The 18,532-nt window shown below is 45.3% G+C and overlaps 2 protein-coding genes and 1 pseudogene across 3 annotated transcripts in view; 2 read left to right on the forward strand and 1 right to left on the reverse strand.

Moving 5' to 3' along the window:
* Window positions 1–18,532, forward strand: part of LOC144107669 (major facilitator superfamily domain-containing protein 4A-like) — a 422,352-nt gene that overhangs the window by 56,228 nt on the left and 347,592 nt on the right. The gene's annotated exons all lie outside the window — the stretch shown is intronic.
* LOC144107667 (uncharacterized) overlaps window positions 1–18,532 on the reverse strand; it is a 67,648-nt gene that overhangs the window by 26,200 nt on the left and 22,916 nt on the right. The window lies entirely within an intron of this gene.
* On the forward strand, window positions 15,724–16,832 carry LOC144107234 (uncharacterized; annotated as a pseudogene).

Here is an 18,532-nt window from a genome sequence, read left to right on the forward strand (position 1 = left end):
CTTTCAGGCTCCCTGTTACGCCAAAACATGTAGCAGTGGAAGATCATGTTGCGTGAATCGCTGTTCAGGATGCGGCCGCTCTTGCCGAGGCTCCTTGGTGGTGTGATCATCGATGCGACACAAGGCTCGTTCGGCAACAACGGCTCACGTTCCGATGTCACCTCGCTGGGATCCATGGCAGAAAAGAGGTACGAAATGCCGTGCGCGAACGTGCGTGAACTCACGAGATTGTAGGTTCGCAACCGCAAAAAAAAAGAAACAAGTAGCAATTGAAAAATAAGCCTCACACATTAAAAAAATAAGCTTGTGAAAACACACAAAAAGTACATATGAATCCTATGCTATTGAGCCAGACTGTTTTGTAATTACACGCCTGTTGCAGTCGATCTCGCTCCGTAGCAGACGACACACAGTGTTGTAGAAGGCACGGAGTTATTTTTCTCTCGCGATCCGGCATGTGCTGAAGCATTTGCATCATGATAGTTTTACTAAACCACTCATCAAGATACACAAATCTTATTTATACAGAGAAATACGCGTTATAGAAGCAGTCAAAATTTTTTGAGCGGGACTATTTCTTTAGTCGCGGAGGCAATTGGTTGCTGCGTTTCGGTCATCTGGGCGGGGCCTCTCCTGTCTTCTAAAGTTGTACCCGACTATAGTCACAACTGCGGATGCGCCACTGGTAGTACGGAGATACAGGTGTTCCGCCGCTGCGCAGCGCCGCGCCTTTCCTCAAAATACAACTTTCATTTTTCAGTTTTCTCTTTCTCCTTTCCCTCCCTCCTTTATCCTTTTTTTTTCGGTGCGGTTCGAGTGTCCACAGAGATTTTTGAGACGGTTACTGTGCTTTGCGCGCTCGCCGCGCCATCTGGCATGGTGTCACACCGCGCGGCTCGCAGCCGCCGCCGTTTGGTGTGACGTCACACCGCGTTCCTCGTCGTTGCGCTCGCCTCCACTCGCTTCGCCAGCTGCGTCGCATGCCTGGTAACATGCGGGAGGATTGAAAAAGAGAGCTGGCGTGCGTCGCAACCACAGTTGTGTCGTCCTTAATGCGACAACATAGCTAGACAACCAGACTAATACCCCTGTCACACGGGCACTTTCGATCCTCATTGAGCTCGATATGCATCGAGATTTTCGAGCACGCTCGAAACATCCGTTGCTACACGGGCATTTTCAATGCTCATTGAGAAGTTTCCCTCATGTGTGTTAGGTGGCGCCAAATGTTCCGCCGACAGCCATAACATGGCGATGTCCGGCAACACTGTGCAGTCGGGGGCAGCAGCAGCCAAATCCGTAGCCAAATCTGTACATTGCGTATCTGCGCCAGGTTTTTGTGGCGCACCTCTGCTGCTGTGCGATGCAACCCAAGGGCCCGCAACGCCTCCGCGATTTCTGCATAGACTGCGGCGTTTCTCTTCTGGCGCCGCAAATCATTTAGGCGGTACTGTCAGCAGTCGATGAGAGCGGCTGTCTCGCGCTCGCTCCACAGTTTCCGCTCCGACGAGCAGGAGGACGCCATCTTTGTTTACACTGACGGCGAAGCGTGGTGTCGAGATTACTTTCAAATGTTTGCATATAAGCAGGCGTAGTACCTGAAAAATGTTCTGTATTACATTTTAATCGATCACAACAACAACAATTTTGGTTTGGTTTTGTTAACTTGTGTTTATTTTTATAGCTTCATGAGAGCGAGAGTTCTCGATTGTGCTTGGAACCTCAAGCACTCTTGAGGAATCGGCATCGAGTCAAGCAGGATCGAGCTCGATTGAGCTTGAAAGTGGCCGTGTGACAACCGTCGATCTGCATTGAGTTCGATGAGCATTGACTCAACGAGGATCGAAAGTGTACCCCTGTCACACCGGCACTTTCGATCCTCATTGAACTCGATCTGCATCGAGATTTTCGAGCACGCTCGAAACATCAGGTGCTACACGGTCATTTTCAGTGCTCATTGAGAAGTTTCCCTCATGTATGTTAGGTGGCGCCAAATGTTCCACCGACAGCCTTTACATGGTGATGTCCGGCAACACTGTGCAGTCGGGGGCAGCGCCAGCCAAATCCGTAGCCAAATCGATACATCTGCGTGTCTGCCTCAAGTTTTTGCTGTGCGATGGAGCCTGAGGGTCCGCAATGCCTCCGCGATATCTGCATAAACTGCGGCGTTTCTCTTCTGGCGCCGCAAATCATTTAGGCGGTCTTGCCAGCAGTCGATGAGAGCGGCTGTCTCGCGCTCGCTCCCCAGTTTGCGCGCCGATGAGCAGGAGGACGCCATCTTTGTTTACACTGACGGCGAAGCTTGGAGCGTGGTGTAGAGATTATTTTCAAATGTTTGTATATAAGCAGGCATAGTACCTGAAAATGTTCTGTCTTGCATTTTAATCAATTACAACAACAATTGAGGTTTTGTTTTGTTAACTAGTGTGTATTTTTATAGCTTCATGAGAGCGAGAGTGCTTTCGAGAGTGCTTTCAAGCACTCTTGAGGAATCGGCATCGAGTCAAGCAGGATCGAGCTCGATTGCGCTTGAAAGTGGCCGTGTGACAACCGTCGATCTGCATTGAGTTCGATGAGCATTGACTCAATGAGGATCGAAAGTGCCCGTGTGACAGGGGTATAACCTGGACTTGCAATCAAGATTAACCAAGACTAACCATGCCTTAGCTTTCGCTACCTATATCCTGGCATAGCCGAGCTGAGCCACTGCCAATTTTCTCTCTCTCTCGCTCCCTAGTCACTACTGCGCATGCGCCACTATAGTAGGATACAACTTTAAAAAAAACAGCAGTTGTAAACACTGTGCCACGGTCCGCGGCGTCTTGTATTACTCCGCTAGCCAATCACAATAGTAAACGAAATCAGCTCTTTATTGTTTGACTTTATTAAACAAGCCAGCTATAAAAATTTTAGAACTTATAATTTTTTCTTGTGCCTTGCTTCTTGTTTAGGTAACAAGAAAAGATTTAACAACGGGCTTCTTTTTTGTCGTGGAGGAATTATGTGCAGCGGCCCTGAATGTGGGCGGAGCTTCACTGCAGACTTAAGTTGTATCCGACTATAGTAGCACCGAGGCACAATCCAACTTCCAACTATCAATTTTCTCTTTCCTTCCCTCATTCATCCCTTCCTTTACGGCGCAGTTCTGGTGTCCACCGAGATACGTGAGACGGTTACTGTGCCATTTCCTTTCCTCAAAAACCGAACACAACAGGTGAGCCGATGGCGTTCATTGGCGTTGACAAATTCGCAAAGACTTCATTTTCACGAAAGGAAAGGCGCACAACCAGCTCCGTGGGTCAGTGGAGACCTCAATCTCGCTTTGTATATCCTGGATTAGCTGGGCTAATCCGCATTAATTTTTTCGCTTCGGCGAGTTCCTTGATGTGCCATGCAGAGGCTACGCGGAGGCAGCTATAGGCATGCCGAAGGGAAGAGCTTCTTCCCCACCTGGTGGTTAAATTTATGTGGCACCCAGTAAAATTATTTTCCCGAAAAATAAAGAAAAAAGCAAGCCAAGGGTTACGGCAGGATTAAAAAAACTAAATGAAACGAAAACAATAATTGAGAAAAGTAGCGGCGACCATAAAAAAATGGCTGGCGGTCAAGCATTGCTAAGCACAAAATATTGTGAGAAAGCTGTTTTTTTTTGCAGATGGACCTCACCACCACGTACAGGGTTGGCAAAAAAAATTTCCAGGCGACAGGGTCTGCTTTTCAGCGGCATATCTTGCCATATTTATGATAGCAGCTGAAGCAATCAAGGTTCTGACGGGTGCGAATGATACTTCGCCTATACTCTCTATATGGATTTTGGGCTTCGGGAGTGTTGGAACTGCCCGACTATAGCGCTCGAAAACGGATCATGCGCCCTGGGAACTTTTGACCGGCACTGTACCTGAAGGCGCGATTGAGGTGTCCACTTGCCCAGGAAGCCAGTTATACGCGTCTCAAAAATGTTGAATGTAAGGCAGAGGCACATGGTCCAGTGCCGCGTTCCTGCAGGACCACGACTACGCATGCAGCGATAGCCTATATAAAGCTCTCGCGCAGTACTGGCCAGTGAAGCTGATCCATTCGCAACGCCGCGGGTTCGAATCCCAGTCCCGAATATTTATTTGACTGTATTCACTTATTTCACCTTGCACAAACACAGCAAGATAACAGCGCAGAGGAGGACCTTCATTCTGCCGCCATCGAAACGCGGCTGGAGTGTATAGACGAACTTGCGGGAGAGTCAAAACCGTGCTAAGCAGCAGAGTAACGTTACATAAATATTTTTGGGCGCTATGGGCACGCACAACACCGGACGCAGAAACTACACAGACAGACAGCTCTCACTATCAGAGCCTTGGCTGCACGTGTAGTTGATGCGTCCTGTGTTGTTCGTGCCCATGAGCACCGCATTAATAGAGTTAAACATGGAAAGCAAACTAGGCCCATTTGAAGCTTCACTATAAGCCAGAAACACTGAGCCAACACCGCAGGGGGCTAGCTGGGCACGGAAAACACACAAGCACGCACTCGCAAGTAGAGCTCCCGCTCTCGCCATGCAATTGCCTCGCGTCACCGCGAATTGACGTCGCCTCGGAGAGAATCGCGCGGTATACATGGGTGGTGTGCCCCGATCGCAACACAGCGCGCGAGATGCCCCCCCCCCCCCCTTCTGCATTTGCATTGGCTAGTTTCGTAATGAAGGGTCCCGTTGCCAGGCGACGACGGCTGATGATGTGGAGCCCAACGCGGAAAGCCGCTAGCTTGTTTTTTGTTTCTTTCTGCGGCCGAAAATAAGGCGATACGAGCCGCCTAAAAAGGCCGACCAGTACGCACAGAGCCCAACCGAAAGTTTGCATCGAATCGAGGGAAAATCGTACACAAAGCGCTCTATTGCTTTCGGCGTGCGACCGCAAAGAAAAACAGCTTTAGCTGATTCGACAACACGCTTTCTCTCTTGGCACTGTGAATGTGCTCTCCGAGGCGCTCCCTTGGGCGCCGACTCGATTGTCGAATATGACAGACTGCTGCAAGAAAATGCGGAAATTCCACTCCAGGTATATCTATTGGGTATTCAGACCCGAGTTGCATACTATAGCTTCCCAGTTTCCAGCAATCTAAGGCTCAATCGCCAAATAAAATACAACTGTTACAATTTTTTCCAAAGCTTTAGCACAGCGCGTACCGCTACTGCGCACACGCAGATTGGTTACGATGCGGCAGGCGGGTGTACCGGTGACGGGAGGTGGCGCCATCTGGCGCCCTCAGGGAGATCTGCGCATGCGTAGTAACGGCCGGACTCGAGCGGCGGCGCTCTAGTCTGCAGTAGCGGAGTGACGGGGCACGGTTCCAGCAGCAGTATGCCCTTTGCTATCTACATTTAGTATATCGTGTTACCGTTACCGGAGCACCTGGAGCCCGCCCACCACAAGTGCGCACGCGCGGGTTGGTCCCGATGCAACAGGCGTGCGCGCATAGATAAGGCTGAACCCTTTAAATCGGGCGGAGGTTCAAGCCACGTAGCCATGACTTGCGAAATTTTACTCTTCCCTTGATTTTAGCCACCAATAGATAACCTGCGCTTGGTTACTTCTACCCACTTAAAATCCACTTTCCCTTTACTGTCCTTAAACCCGAATGCCTTGGATAAATCAGCCCCATTGCTTTCCACTGTAGGGTGAAGCCCTTCACAGAAAAGTATCAAGTGTTCAGCCGTTTTCTCCTCTCCGCACGCAACGCACAACGTGTCTATCTCTTGGTACCTGACTCTACATTTCCTAGTCTGCAAAACTCCCGACCTTGTCTCAGCTGCCGGACCTGGCGCCATCTGGTGCCATCAATGCGATCTGCGTATGCGCACAGACGGCGCAGGGGCTCTCGGCACTCGGGTAACGGTAACCGCAACTCGGTTAACGGTATGATAAATGTGACTATTTTTATTTTCAGTTCCTGGAGTGGTTCACCGAACAAGGTAGAAAGCCAGAGCACACAGCCTCAAATAGGGCCTCACGCAGCTTGAAAACTGCCTCTTGACCAAAAACGCAGCATTTCTCGAGAGCACTTTGAAACATACGTTGACTGTGCCTCCTCTGACCAGTTCTGAGTTGGTCATTTCTACTGAGCTTACAAATCCGACAAAAGTGCCAGCTGCATGGAAAGGTGCAGCCCCAATGAAAAAATAAAGAGCGACCTTGATGGTCAAACAAGCCAAATTGTAGATTTAGGTTTCCGTAATCCTAGTAGCTCCGGCTTAGGAGTTAAGGAAAACTCCGCATCCAAAACCGAAATACATCACTTCTTGTGGCTCCCATGAGAAAAAATCACGAATGATTACGAAAAGGTCCACTGTCTGGTGACAGTGGCAACATGTAGAGCGAGTATCGAGGGTCCGGTGGAGATGAACTTATCAAAGAAGCGCTGCCGGAAAATAGACGTCCCAGTCTTCACTTTGGCTGCTCTGTTCAGCTAATTCTGAAACGTACCGTATGTACCAATCTAAATATACAGTGACTACGACTGTAACGCATATGTCAGCAAAAATGATTGAATTCTAATGACTCAATTACAACGAGAAGGGTGTTTTCACTGCTATTAGTAATTTAAAAAGGGCATTACAGTTAGGTCAATATGCTACTTGGCAATTATTGAGGACATACGCCAGCATTTGCACCTTATGGCACTGATACTGCTTATGTAGTAAGAAAAAACTTTTTTCAAAGAAACGCTTTCATTCCATTGGCACAACCTGTTTTGTGTCTTAACTGTGACCTTGAAACTAAACAATACACTAATATAGCACCCACGCCGCTGTAGTCTCGAGAGACATTCTAGACTTCGCAGTCTTCACCTTGATGTGGCTTGTCTGTTTCAGCTAGTCCTGAAACATACCGTATTTGCCCAAATATAGCACTAGCACTATTGTAATGTGTATGTCACTTTCGGCAGCACATTTCTCGAATGTCTACTGCATGCATGTATGCAAGAGGATTGTAAAATCATGAAAGGATCCACTATCTATGTCTTCTGTGCCCTAGTACACACCAATCAGATGTACACTTGATGGCGTTGTTTTTCTTGGCAATGAGGAGGGCCAGTTTCTGCTTGGCAGTCCGAAGTACTTGTGGACTCAGTGTAAGGAACATTTTGTATCAAGGAGGTAAAACCCTTCAGGCCACTATGTAAACTTGGTGATACATCTGCACGGTTTTTAGCATGGGTTTACCTATTTATCAACAAAATGTTTCAGGTCATAAAATATTGGTGCTGGCATATATCTAGGGGCTGGACTTTTCGGAACTGGGAAAAGAACAACAGGATTGCACTTCAAGTCTGTTCAAGCGTGGAAATGCGAAAGCTTTTCCTTTTCTTCTCTTTCTCCCTCCATTTTTCCTTGTTTAATGTTTCATTTGAAATTTTGTTTTATCTTTATATAATTTATTTTATTGTTTTATTCTTCTTTATTATTTTTGTACTAAGCAAGCCTTCTCACTCATTTCCGTCATTTTTCATTGAATCAGTCAGACAAAACCTGGTTATCAAGCATACAATTTATTTCACTAAATAATTTAATTAAGTAATAATATTTCATCAACCAAAGTTTTCCCATTTCAAGATTTACTCACGCACTACCTAACACACTTAAACTTTTGCACATTTATCTCCACAGAATGACATAATCGTGCAGACAAAATTTGCGAACACTTTTTTGCTGACGCGACACAATCATATAATACTTTCGCATTAAAAAAAGCGATGAAAGTACGCTCAATTCACTTTCTGAAATCCAGTTTTAACCGAAAGGTCAGAATTTTTAATGTCCAAGGCATAGTTAGCTGGCAGCTGAATAAGAGTTGCGCTCACTTGAAGTTGAAATTAATTAACCAAATAGAGAAGTCAGGGGCATGATATGCAACATTTGTTTTGTAGGATAAGCAGCGCAGTTGTGTGATTTCAACTACTGCTCCACTAGCTTACATGCCTCTTCAGACCGGGAAGCATCATCTCTTAGCTTCTTCTAGCTAAGCTCTGTTTCTTCACTATCACCACCTGATTAGAGCATTTTCTCAGTTAATTAGGTTAACCAAATGCATGTAAGATACATGAAAACACGAATGGGCATCACGAAAAAGTATGCGGCTACCATGACTTATTCAGCGACAGTTTCATTGCTGCCATCAACACGCATGCTACGTGATGCCCTGCCCTAGCGCTCAATGTTGTGTGACAACTCAACGATAACATGTCAACCTAGTTCTTAGAAGTAAACTTCCACTTCCATTTGTCTTTATTTAACTTGAGTAACTCTTTTTGTGAGGGTAGTAATTCTTTTGTAATGTGCGGCTCCAAGTCATACAATCTGCACATTAACTACTGGTAAATAAATTATTTGGAATGAAGAATTGCTACATTGTCACCGAAAAAAGTCAGTATTTCATTCATCGAAAATAACGAAAAGTAGCGCACTGAAATCAAAACCGACAAAAGTCCACCGAATTTTCAAAGAATAAAAGCCGAAAAGTCCAACCCCTAACTATAACTCATACAAAAAAACTTCATAAACACTTCTGAAAATGCAAAAACAAGACTACATTAAATGTAATGATAAAAAGCAAAGCAGAGAAATTGTGAAATATTACTGAGCTGATTCACATCAATTTTTCTTGTGGGTGAAAAAAAATTCCTCAACAATACAAGGATAGAGCCAACCTTCAGGTGAACGGCACAGGATAGCACCTGTACCGGACACTGGCTGATATGTTACACCATCACAGAACACCCGTAGCCCCTGAGCAAGCAAAAGCACCTATAGTAACTACCCTGCAATAGAAGTAACTATAACTGAATGGAATGTTCAGTTATTGGACGTACTGTTTAGTTCTGAATAATATGCATAATAATCATCATGATAAAGGTTGATTCCTGAGGAAAAACTATGCACGATATCACTTATAAGAATAGACAACAAATACAGACAGAAAAATGAACCTGAAGGGATGCCAGTATGAAGTAAAAACGATTTTACGTGACAGCGAAAAGAGCTAGTTCTGCTGAAAACCCGGCATTGTCAGTCGTTCTGCGTCAGACGGAAAAAAACCTAAGCAAACGAATTGGGGGAGGATCCAAAGGAAACCAAAATTAGCAAGAGGTGCCTCTAATGAGGTTTGTTTCGGTTTATGAGAGTTTAACGTCCCAAAGCGACTCAGGCTATGAGGGACGCCGTAGTGAAGGGCTCCGGAAATTTCGATCACCTGGGGTTCTTTAACGTGCACTGACTTTGCACAGTACACCCCCTAATGAGGGTAATTCAGAATATAAAGTAATTCATTAAAAGAAATCGGCCGCCATTCGGGGTCGAACCCAGGCACTTTGCATGCCAGACGGGCAAGCAACGCATAGGCCTCAAAGGGTCGTTGGTTCAAGTGTGTTGGAGGGGCACCTATAGAGAGCGTGTTATGGTATTTATGACTTAGTAATGTGTGTAGTGGTATAGTATGTCATGAAGTGTAAGCTAGATAATGATTGGTAAGAGGCCTTTGGTCTTCTAGGTGGCTATGTAGTGTTCAAGTATTCAAGCAGACAAGTTCATTGTGGGAACCCAGCGACAGGAGACACTGTATGTGTAAATATGTATGTTTGTAAATGTATGTATGACATCATATGTGGAGATCACTGTAATGCCAATGCCAACAAAATGAGAGAGAAAAGGAGTAAAAATAGAAAAATAAGAGGAAGGCAAGGTGCTCTCAGGTCTCCCCTTAAGAGTCCTAATTATTATCGTAGTGCAAGTCCACACAAGAAATAAACACAAATGAGGGGTGCACCCAGGTGGTCATTCAATTGAAGTGCCATGTATACTGCAAGATGAAGAGAGCTAATATAAATGAGCCAATCACAAACATACTTCTGTAAAGGTCAATGTCCCGGGTTATAAAGAAGCGATACCTATCATGATGACCTGCTCTTTCTGCTCCTGAACTGCTAAATAAGACGCTCAATGCAAGCATGACACCAGGCAACCTTTTGCTACGAGTACCAAGAATATGGTTGAACAAGTACTCCTTGAACTCAAAGTTTTTCTGCAAGTGCATAAATTGCCTCATCCTTTCATCATCAGGACTCACTCTTCAGTTTCCCCCAAAAATATAGAATCACATGCACACTATTTCAATAAGCACAAAACTCTTAGCATGCGGCTTTGCAAGAGTATTTAAACATAACATGGAGAATAAGAGATAAGACACTACAACATAATGCACAGTTCTTTGATTTAGGTGTGCGAAGGATGTTTCCACCCAAATTGAAACAGAATCCATAATCAACAATTTCCCCTCATGCCATAGCATTGCCTATTTCAGAAACTGAAGTGCCAAATGTTCACCATATGTTCATTGAGGTTTTGTGTTCAACAACATGAACATGTGATTCTCTGTGGCAAAGTGGTGCTTTTGCAGTCTGCCACAAACAGGTTTTGTCTAGGTAAGCAGGAACCAGGCCCTTTAATGCATTTGAACTCCAAGTCATCAAAACTGAAAGGCACTCAGTAGCCTTCTCACAAGCCGTTGAAGATTCCTTATAGCTTTCTGCGGTATCTTTTTGGCATAGGATGCTGTAGAATCAACAGTATTATATTTCTCTTATATCTGACAATTCTGTTACTTTCAAGTTATTGCAAAGGATCAGCCTCCTTGTCAGAAAGCATAAAAAGCAGCCACAGCCTGTGTAAGCATTTTGCCTCCATTGAAATGTTAAAGGCCGTGCACTGTTCGATGTCAGTGCACGTTAAAGAACACCACATGGTTGGAATAATCCGGAGCACTTCACTACAGCGTTCCTCATGGCCTGAGTCGCTTTCTCTATAGAAATGCGATCGCCGCGGCTGGGATCGAATTTATTTATTTATTTATTTATTTATTATAGATACCTCAAGGGCCCTTGAGGGCTTTAAATTAGGGGGAATCCACGTCTTTCGGGTCAGTAGCCGAACAAAATAAATTTAACAGAACCCATCATCCGCAATGGCAATGGGCAAGTATGGAAGATGAAACTAAGCAGGATGCAGTGTCAGGAAAAAAAATTATTTCTGCGCAGTCAGACAAAATTAGGAGGTCAATGAAAATTATAGAAGCTTGAGGGAACATGCAAGCTTCATCAGCTGGAATTGAGATCGACTGATTGGCGAGGGGTGCAAGGGAGGAACACAATTTTTTCCCCACGAATCCGAACTTTTGTCCACAACTGTACATCAGTCATAATTATAGCAATTTCCAGCTAACGTGGTGCCACTCTTGTGAGTAAAACCATGTGCACCTTGATGCATTAATAATCAAACTTCACCACAACACTACAGTGATTGTAAGCTGGAGCCTGACAGCATGAATCACAATCATGCTAAGTCTACGTAGGATACAAACAAGCGCGTCGTAACACGGCGTAAGGAGATCGGCAAGAGAGCAACTTCTCCAAATAAGTTCGTAACTCGATCGCCAGTGTGAGCACACCGGGAACAGCAAATTAAGGCGACACCGCAAAGCGACACTTAACAAGTGGCTGCCGTATACTTCCAAACTAAATGAACAACACGCTCACCTGGCAAAGAATGCAGCAATCTCCTAAAAAAATGCCGAACAAACTTCATCGCGATGACATCCGCAAGGAGATGAATTAGGCTGTTGGCAACCAGCTGCTCTTCGCACAATCAAAAAAGTGTTCGCAGTATTGAGATCACGTTGTTGCACAGTTAATCAAACTGCCCACTGTGGCGACTCCAAACACAAAGCCACTGAGCTCTTCCACCGACTGTTGCATAGATAAAAGAAAATCAAAAAAAATTATCTCGGCCTAACCACTTGCTTGTTCTTTCACACAAAAGTGGCATTTGGTGGTCAGTTTTATTTTACACTTTGTCTGGGTGGGGTACTTGCCTGAGTCGGCCAGAATTGCCCGAAAATCTTAATTGTCTGCGGTGACGGCAGACCGAAACTGAAAGGTTTCGTAGCAGTAGTATCTGTGGCAACATCTGTGTCCGCTGGAGGAACGAGCGCTCTACTATTGAAAAAGTGCTTTCTCTGCTATTTTATAAAATTGGGCCCAGAAAACACTGTTGCATGACTTGCATCCCTCCCTGCACCTTGCGTTTCTCCCGTGAGTTTCTGTTTAGCCTCCCTTAACAAGGTGATGGTTCAGGCTAGTGGGTATGCGTTACGATCCATAGCGCAGCTACAAAACAGGGGACAAATACAAGCGCTAAACTTCCACTAAGGCTTTATTTGGTGCACACAGAATTTATACATGCAGAAAAGAACGATACCTGTCAGATTAGACCAGATAATTTGTGAACAAAAGCATAAAAAGCACATGCAACAAATTTCACCGGTTGCCATACTGCTCCGAGTCCAAAAATGCCATATCTTTCTTTGTCAGCGACAATGACGGACTGCTGACGCAGCTTTCAGATCCAGCTCTTTCGACTGCGGCAGCCTCGATAATTTCCCTTGTTAATCTATCCGCATTTCTGCCAATCACCTCGCATTCTTTAAAACCAGGCTTGCATTTATGAGCACCACAGTGCCGTGCCAAATTGCTGGAACCGCCATCCCTAACTTCCCTATAGTGCTCACTTAACCGCTCATTAAGGCATCTGCCTGACTGCCCAATGTACGCCTTGTCGCCTCCCTGCACGGTAGTGTTCTTTCGTCTCGAAATCTAACGCTGGCGCTGCATCATTACTTAAAAAAATAAAAAGCTTGCAGTTTTGGTTCGCCATCGCCTCAGACGATGAAGACCTCAGATTAATTTTTATCGAACCAGGCAAGTACTCTACCCAAACATATTATAAAACAAAACTCACCGCCAAATGCCACCTTAGTGCAAATTTGTGCCACATTTGTGCAAACTGCTAGCAACGCCGAGAGAAGACAGAAAAATATCAAACGCAAAGAAGGCGAGCACTGGTTCAGGGGAGGGGGCTGGCTCCGAAAGCGGGCGTTTCCCTGTGCGATGTCAGTGCATGTTAAAGATCCCCAGGTGGTCCAAATTATTAATGCAAAAGCATTATATGGTTATGTTGTGTCAGCAAAAAGTGTCTGCAAATTTTGTCTGCACGAGTATGCCGTTCTGTGGAGATAAATGAGCAAAAGTTCGTGTTAGGTAGTACGTGAGTAATCTTGAAATGAGAAAATTTTGTTGATAAATTTTAATTAGTGAATTCATTAAACTGAATTATTGAAAGTAAATGCAGCTTCAAGCAGGGTTTGTCTGACTGATTTGATGAAAAACAATGTAAATGCGTGAGAACGCATACTTAGTATTCTTGGCATTCCCACGGTGAATGAAGTGCCCTTTAAGATTACTCGCGTAGACGGGGGTGCCAGCTTTCCCTCTAGGTAATGTTTAGAGACACGATGCTTCCCAATGTTTCGGCTGCCATAAAGGTCTTTGTGACAGGTTCCCATGACACCACGGTTAATCCGATTAAGCCCTAGTTATTAACGCGAAGGCATTGCAAGGCTATGTCGGCACCGGAAGTGTCTGCAGAATGTGTCACCGGATGTGACATCATCAGCATGTGACGTCACCAGTCATGATCTGAAGGCTGGCGTGAAGTATATAAATTCAATGGTTAACCAATATTGAGTCAAAGAGTAGGTGTAGAAAGGCGTCGACTAGAAGCCACCGAAGTCGCAGCAAATGCTAATGCTTTCGCGTTTATTAACCGCTTAAGAACCAAAATGCCTGCCGGAGAGGACAAAATCAACAACAGGATGCTCAGGAATCTTGACGGTTCCACTCGGAATCTTACAACCTATATGCAAGAATGCTGGGACAAGGGAGAGATACTGCAACCTTGGAAAACTGCGAACCTGGTCTTCATTTCGAAGCCAGAGAAGAAGCTCAGCTTTGAGCATCTTAGACCCGTTTTCATTACATCTTGCATTGGGAAATTGGTGGAGCACGTAATTCAAACTAGACTGAATAGTAGAGTCAGTTCTTGGGCTAGTTGGTATTCTTGATTCACGTTCATAGTATTCCAGCGCAACGGCACATAGCCAAAGAAAAGAAGACGGTAAAGAAGAAGGACGAACACAGCATTGACTGACAACTGTTTAATCAGAGACACACATACAGCTTAAATACTCTTAGACCAGCATAAGTGCACACCGTAAAAGAACCAAAAAGTAAAAAATAAGAAAACAGAATCTCATCCCATCTTTATCTCAAAAATTTTGAAAGGAATGCCTTTTCTGCATTATACTGATTTCTGAAGCTTGGCCAGTTGGCCCGACGCATCACAGGTGATAACCAAACACCTGGGTGTAATAAGAGGCACGAGAACCGCTTTGCGGAATGCACCACACGCGTTGTGTACGAAATCCCCTTGACATGTGACAGGTCGTACATAGGGCAAACGGGGCGCTGCGTCAACGACCGGCTTAGGGAACACACAAAAGACCTAAGGAATAGGAAAGGTGCTAACCTTGTCGAGCACTGCGAAACTTGCAAGGATTGCACACCGTGTTTTCGGGAGTAAGGATTCTGAGCAGAAGCAAATTAAAAACAACCCGTGAAAGGATAGAGGCCTACTGTATTAAACATGCTGGGTCAGGATGTGTCGGCGATACCTCAGTCTTTTTGTATAATGCAGAAAAGGTGTTCCTTTCAAAGTTTTTGCGATAAAGGTGTGATGAGATTCTGTTTTCCTATTTCTTTCCTTTTTGGTTCTTTTACGGTGTGCGCTTACGCTGGTCTAAGAGTATTTAAGCTGTATGTACGTCTCTGATTAAACAGTTGTCAGTCAGCACTGTGTTCGTCATTCTTTTTAGTCTTCTTTTCTTTGGCTAAGTGCCATTGCGCTGGAGTACTATGAACGTGAATCTAGACTAAATAGATTCATGGAAGATCAAAATCTATCCCGATAACATGATAGGCTTCAGATCAAACGTATCGGCATGTGAGGTCATGCTACAGCTGAAGGAGCAGGTAATGGACAAAAATACAGTTGATAGTAGGGTTATTGTGGGACCGGACATCTCCAAAGCTTATGATAGTGTCAAACATGTAGCCATACTTAAGAACCTTAGCATGCTAATTGTTGAAGTCAAGACATAACTACGTAAGGAACTTTCAAATCAGACTGCCACCATCAGCCTGGGCAGACAATCACTCGAAAACATTAAATTTGGGACTAGAGAGACGCCGTAAAGATCCATTCTCTCTCCGACCCTGTTTAATGTAACGATGACTGGGCTTCCAGGGCAGCTGGACGGAATCACATATCTGCATCACACCATATATGCGAACGATTTGTCGCTGTGGGTGATCAGGGGTAGCGATGGACAGATTGATAGCACACTTCAGAGAGCCATAGATGTAATAAAGAAATATCTCGAGCCGATTGGGTTAAAATGCTCGGCCGAAAAATCAAAGGCTCTTTTTCTGTCATGTCAAAAAGGAAACGAAACAGTCCCCCTTGCAAGAGCTGCGATATTGCTTGGAGAGTGAATGGCAATGTCATTCCGACGGTAGACAGTACTAGAGTCCTAGGGCTGTGCATACAAGCAAATGGCAAAAACACAGTAACTATCATGAGACTTGAAGCAAGTACCAGCCAGACGTGCCGGCTACTCAAGCCACATTTCTAACAAGCATGCGAGGATGAAGGAGGCAAACCTTGAGTTTGGTTAAGGCTTTCGTCATAAGCCGAGTGCTATACGCGTTGCCCCCTATCTCAAAATGGCCAAAGCAGGGAAGTACAAGATACAAATCATAATCAAAAAAGGGATCAACACCACACCAGGCCTTCCTCCGAACACTTCAACAGTAAAACTTCTAAGGCTAGGTCTCTCCAACATTCTAAATGAGCTCAGAGAAGCCTCGGGGGTGTCGCAGCATCAAAGGCTCTTAAAAATCACAACTGGAAAGAAAATCATGGAGCACCTGGGGTTTGAACCGTCGGAGTGTTCAAAGTGGACAGATAACATACCTAGAGCAACCAGGGATAGACTCAAAATTCCAACGCTGCCAAAGAACATCCATCCGGTATTCACGAAGGTAGACGCAAAGACAGGGCTATGGCCCTACAGGGCAAATTTCAAGGTAGATCCGATGTGCTCTACATGGACGCTGCCCAATATGATCGCAAGGCAGCACACACAGCAGTAGTGGTTCATGAGAGTGGTGACCCGGTCTCGTGCTACACCGTTAAAAACACAAGTCCAACTGAGGCAGAAGTTGCCATTATGAGTGACTCTAAGGCAGCCATTAAGAATTATGATATGGGCAGAATCTCTGCTGCAGTTGCCAAAATTCTGAGAGAAGCGCAAGTACCATGAGAGCTAATCTCACTGGTCTGGTCCCCGGCTCATCAAAACCTATGGGGGAACAAGAAGGTGCACATGACTGCCCGAGGGCTCACTTTCCGGTCGATCGCCGCTGACACGCCACGTCCACGTAAGGAACACCTCCCATTGGGTGACGAACTCACAACATTCCATGAAATAAATTCTCATTATAAGCTCGGTCGTAAGACCTATCCAGCAGCAGATAAACAGCTCAGTAGGAAAGAGGAAATCATGTGGAGGAAATTGGAAACCGGAGTGTTTTTAAACCCTCAACTGTACAGTAAATGGCATCCAGAAGTCTTTAATTCTAGATGTATGCACTGCAACAACATTGCAGATCTAGTCCACATGGTCTGCACCTGCCCTTTCTCTAATGACCCGAATAGAAATGTACAATACTGGGAGACCTTACTGCTCAACCACAAAGCAGAGGAACAACGCAATGTAATCGGTCTCGCCATGACTGCCGCCGAGTCCCAAGGGATTCCGGCCGACGGTTAGGGGAATGAATGATGGTTTAGGCTATAGGTTTCTCCCCTGTTATTCTTGACAGGTACAAATTTCTCTCTCTCTCTTTTGCATTTCTCCAATACAGTCTCTGCAGTGATCTCTAAGTTTTCCCCATTAATCTGCCACCCCCTGTGATTTCACGCTAACCAGCCAAAAGGGACCGATCATCGATGATAGGGAGAGAATCGGTAAGGGACTCCTTTGAGGGGTGCATTTGCTGATTCATCCTTGAGTAGGCCGGGGGCACAGAGGAGGAAAGTTGGAGAGACGGAGTCTGTAGGGCTGGGGTAGCCTACAGTACATGGAGATAGAATGCTTGCACGTGGACAAAAGCTGGTTTTATTCTCTTTACTGCTTCACAGCATTGCCAATCGCTTTAAGTCTATAGCAACTTTCATTAGCTCAGTGCATCGTCTGCTTTTTTGGTCCACCATGTCCGCTTGCCATCACAGGGCCGCAGACCAGTTTATAGTGATATATGAACACCTGATGCGCAGGCCACAGACCGACAATTCGTAGTGTGAACCGGCAAGAATCGTCTTTGGGGTAAGGTGGGGGACACAGGAAGGAAGCAACGAAAGAAGGGAGACTGAAAGGGGTTCCGGGAAAAACAGCCCAATTTTCGAATTAGGAAAGAATGTCCCCAAACGTCCGGTAACTCTCTAGGACTTGAGCATCTGCCTCGCATGTGGGAGATAGGGGTTCGACCACCACTGCCGCCCATGTATCTACCGATTTTCCCTAGGCCTGGTGCTCAAAGAACATTACGTCACGTGCAGTACCGGTATACAGTTCACTCTAAACTGGATACTGGTCCCCACTGGTGCTGTGCTAAACGTGATAGCAATATATGTGCTTTAATTGTGACTGTCCCCAAGCAAATAATGCCAGAAGCTCCCCGTGAAATACCAGACTGGTTTGATACATATGTTTCCAGTACCTAAGAGTACGAGCAGGTAAACAGAGCTAAAACATGGTAACTCTGGCAAACACCTCGCACTTATCCCCCTGTGATGTGTAGGGTCCACTCGCTTACTTTTGATAGAGGACACAGGACTACGGTTATGCAACATTGTACGCTATACAGCGACTACACCCATCGGCATGGAAGTAGCTAAACAATGAACAGATTCCGGGCATTCATTCTGCCGCTGGTGCTCCCACAGTGTACTCTCAGGGCTCCAGGACTGATTAGTGATGAGTGCTGCAATCACCCTTGAAGTTTTTAGAGGACATTGGCCTTAAATAGAATGGTGTTAGAGCCACAAAATTTAAATCAGTGACTCAGGCGGAGCAACAGCCGACAGGCGTCTAAGTCTGTACCCGCTTGAACATTCACACCACCACCACCCACACACCGTGTGGCATCGATAAAACGAAATTATGGTAGTGGAAACGGAGTGGACGAGGGCAAAAGCGGCTCTGGTTCGCTCGGGGCTTCAGAGAAGTCACCGTCAGAACGGCTTAGTGGTGTGCATTTTCTTGGCATGACTTGCACTACACTACCATAATGTGATCTAGCATTGCAAAATGTTTCATGCTTACTTCTGTTCTCAGTCAAGAAAGAGTTCTATAATAAACTGCACAACTCCAACCAAAAACTTTAATTTGAAACCCAACGTTTCCGGAGCCAGCTCGGCTCCTTCATTAGAGGTGACTGGGAAAGTAGCTAGCATGTTTAAGGAGGAGGT

This window comes from Amblyomma americanum, chromosome 10, assembly GCF_052857255.1.
Source record: "Amblyomma americanum isolate KBUSLIRL-KWMA chromosome 10, ASM5285725v1, whole genome shotgun sequence".
Taxonomy (NCBI): domain Eukaryota; kingdom Metazoa; phylum Arthropoda; class Arachnida; order Ixodida; family Ixodidae; genus Amblyomma; species Amblyomma americanum.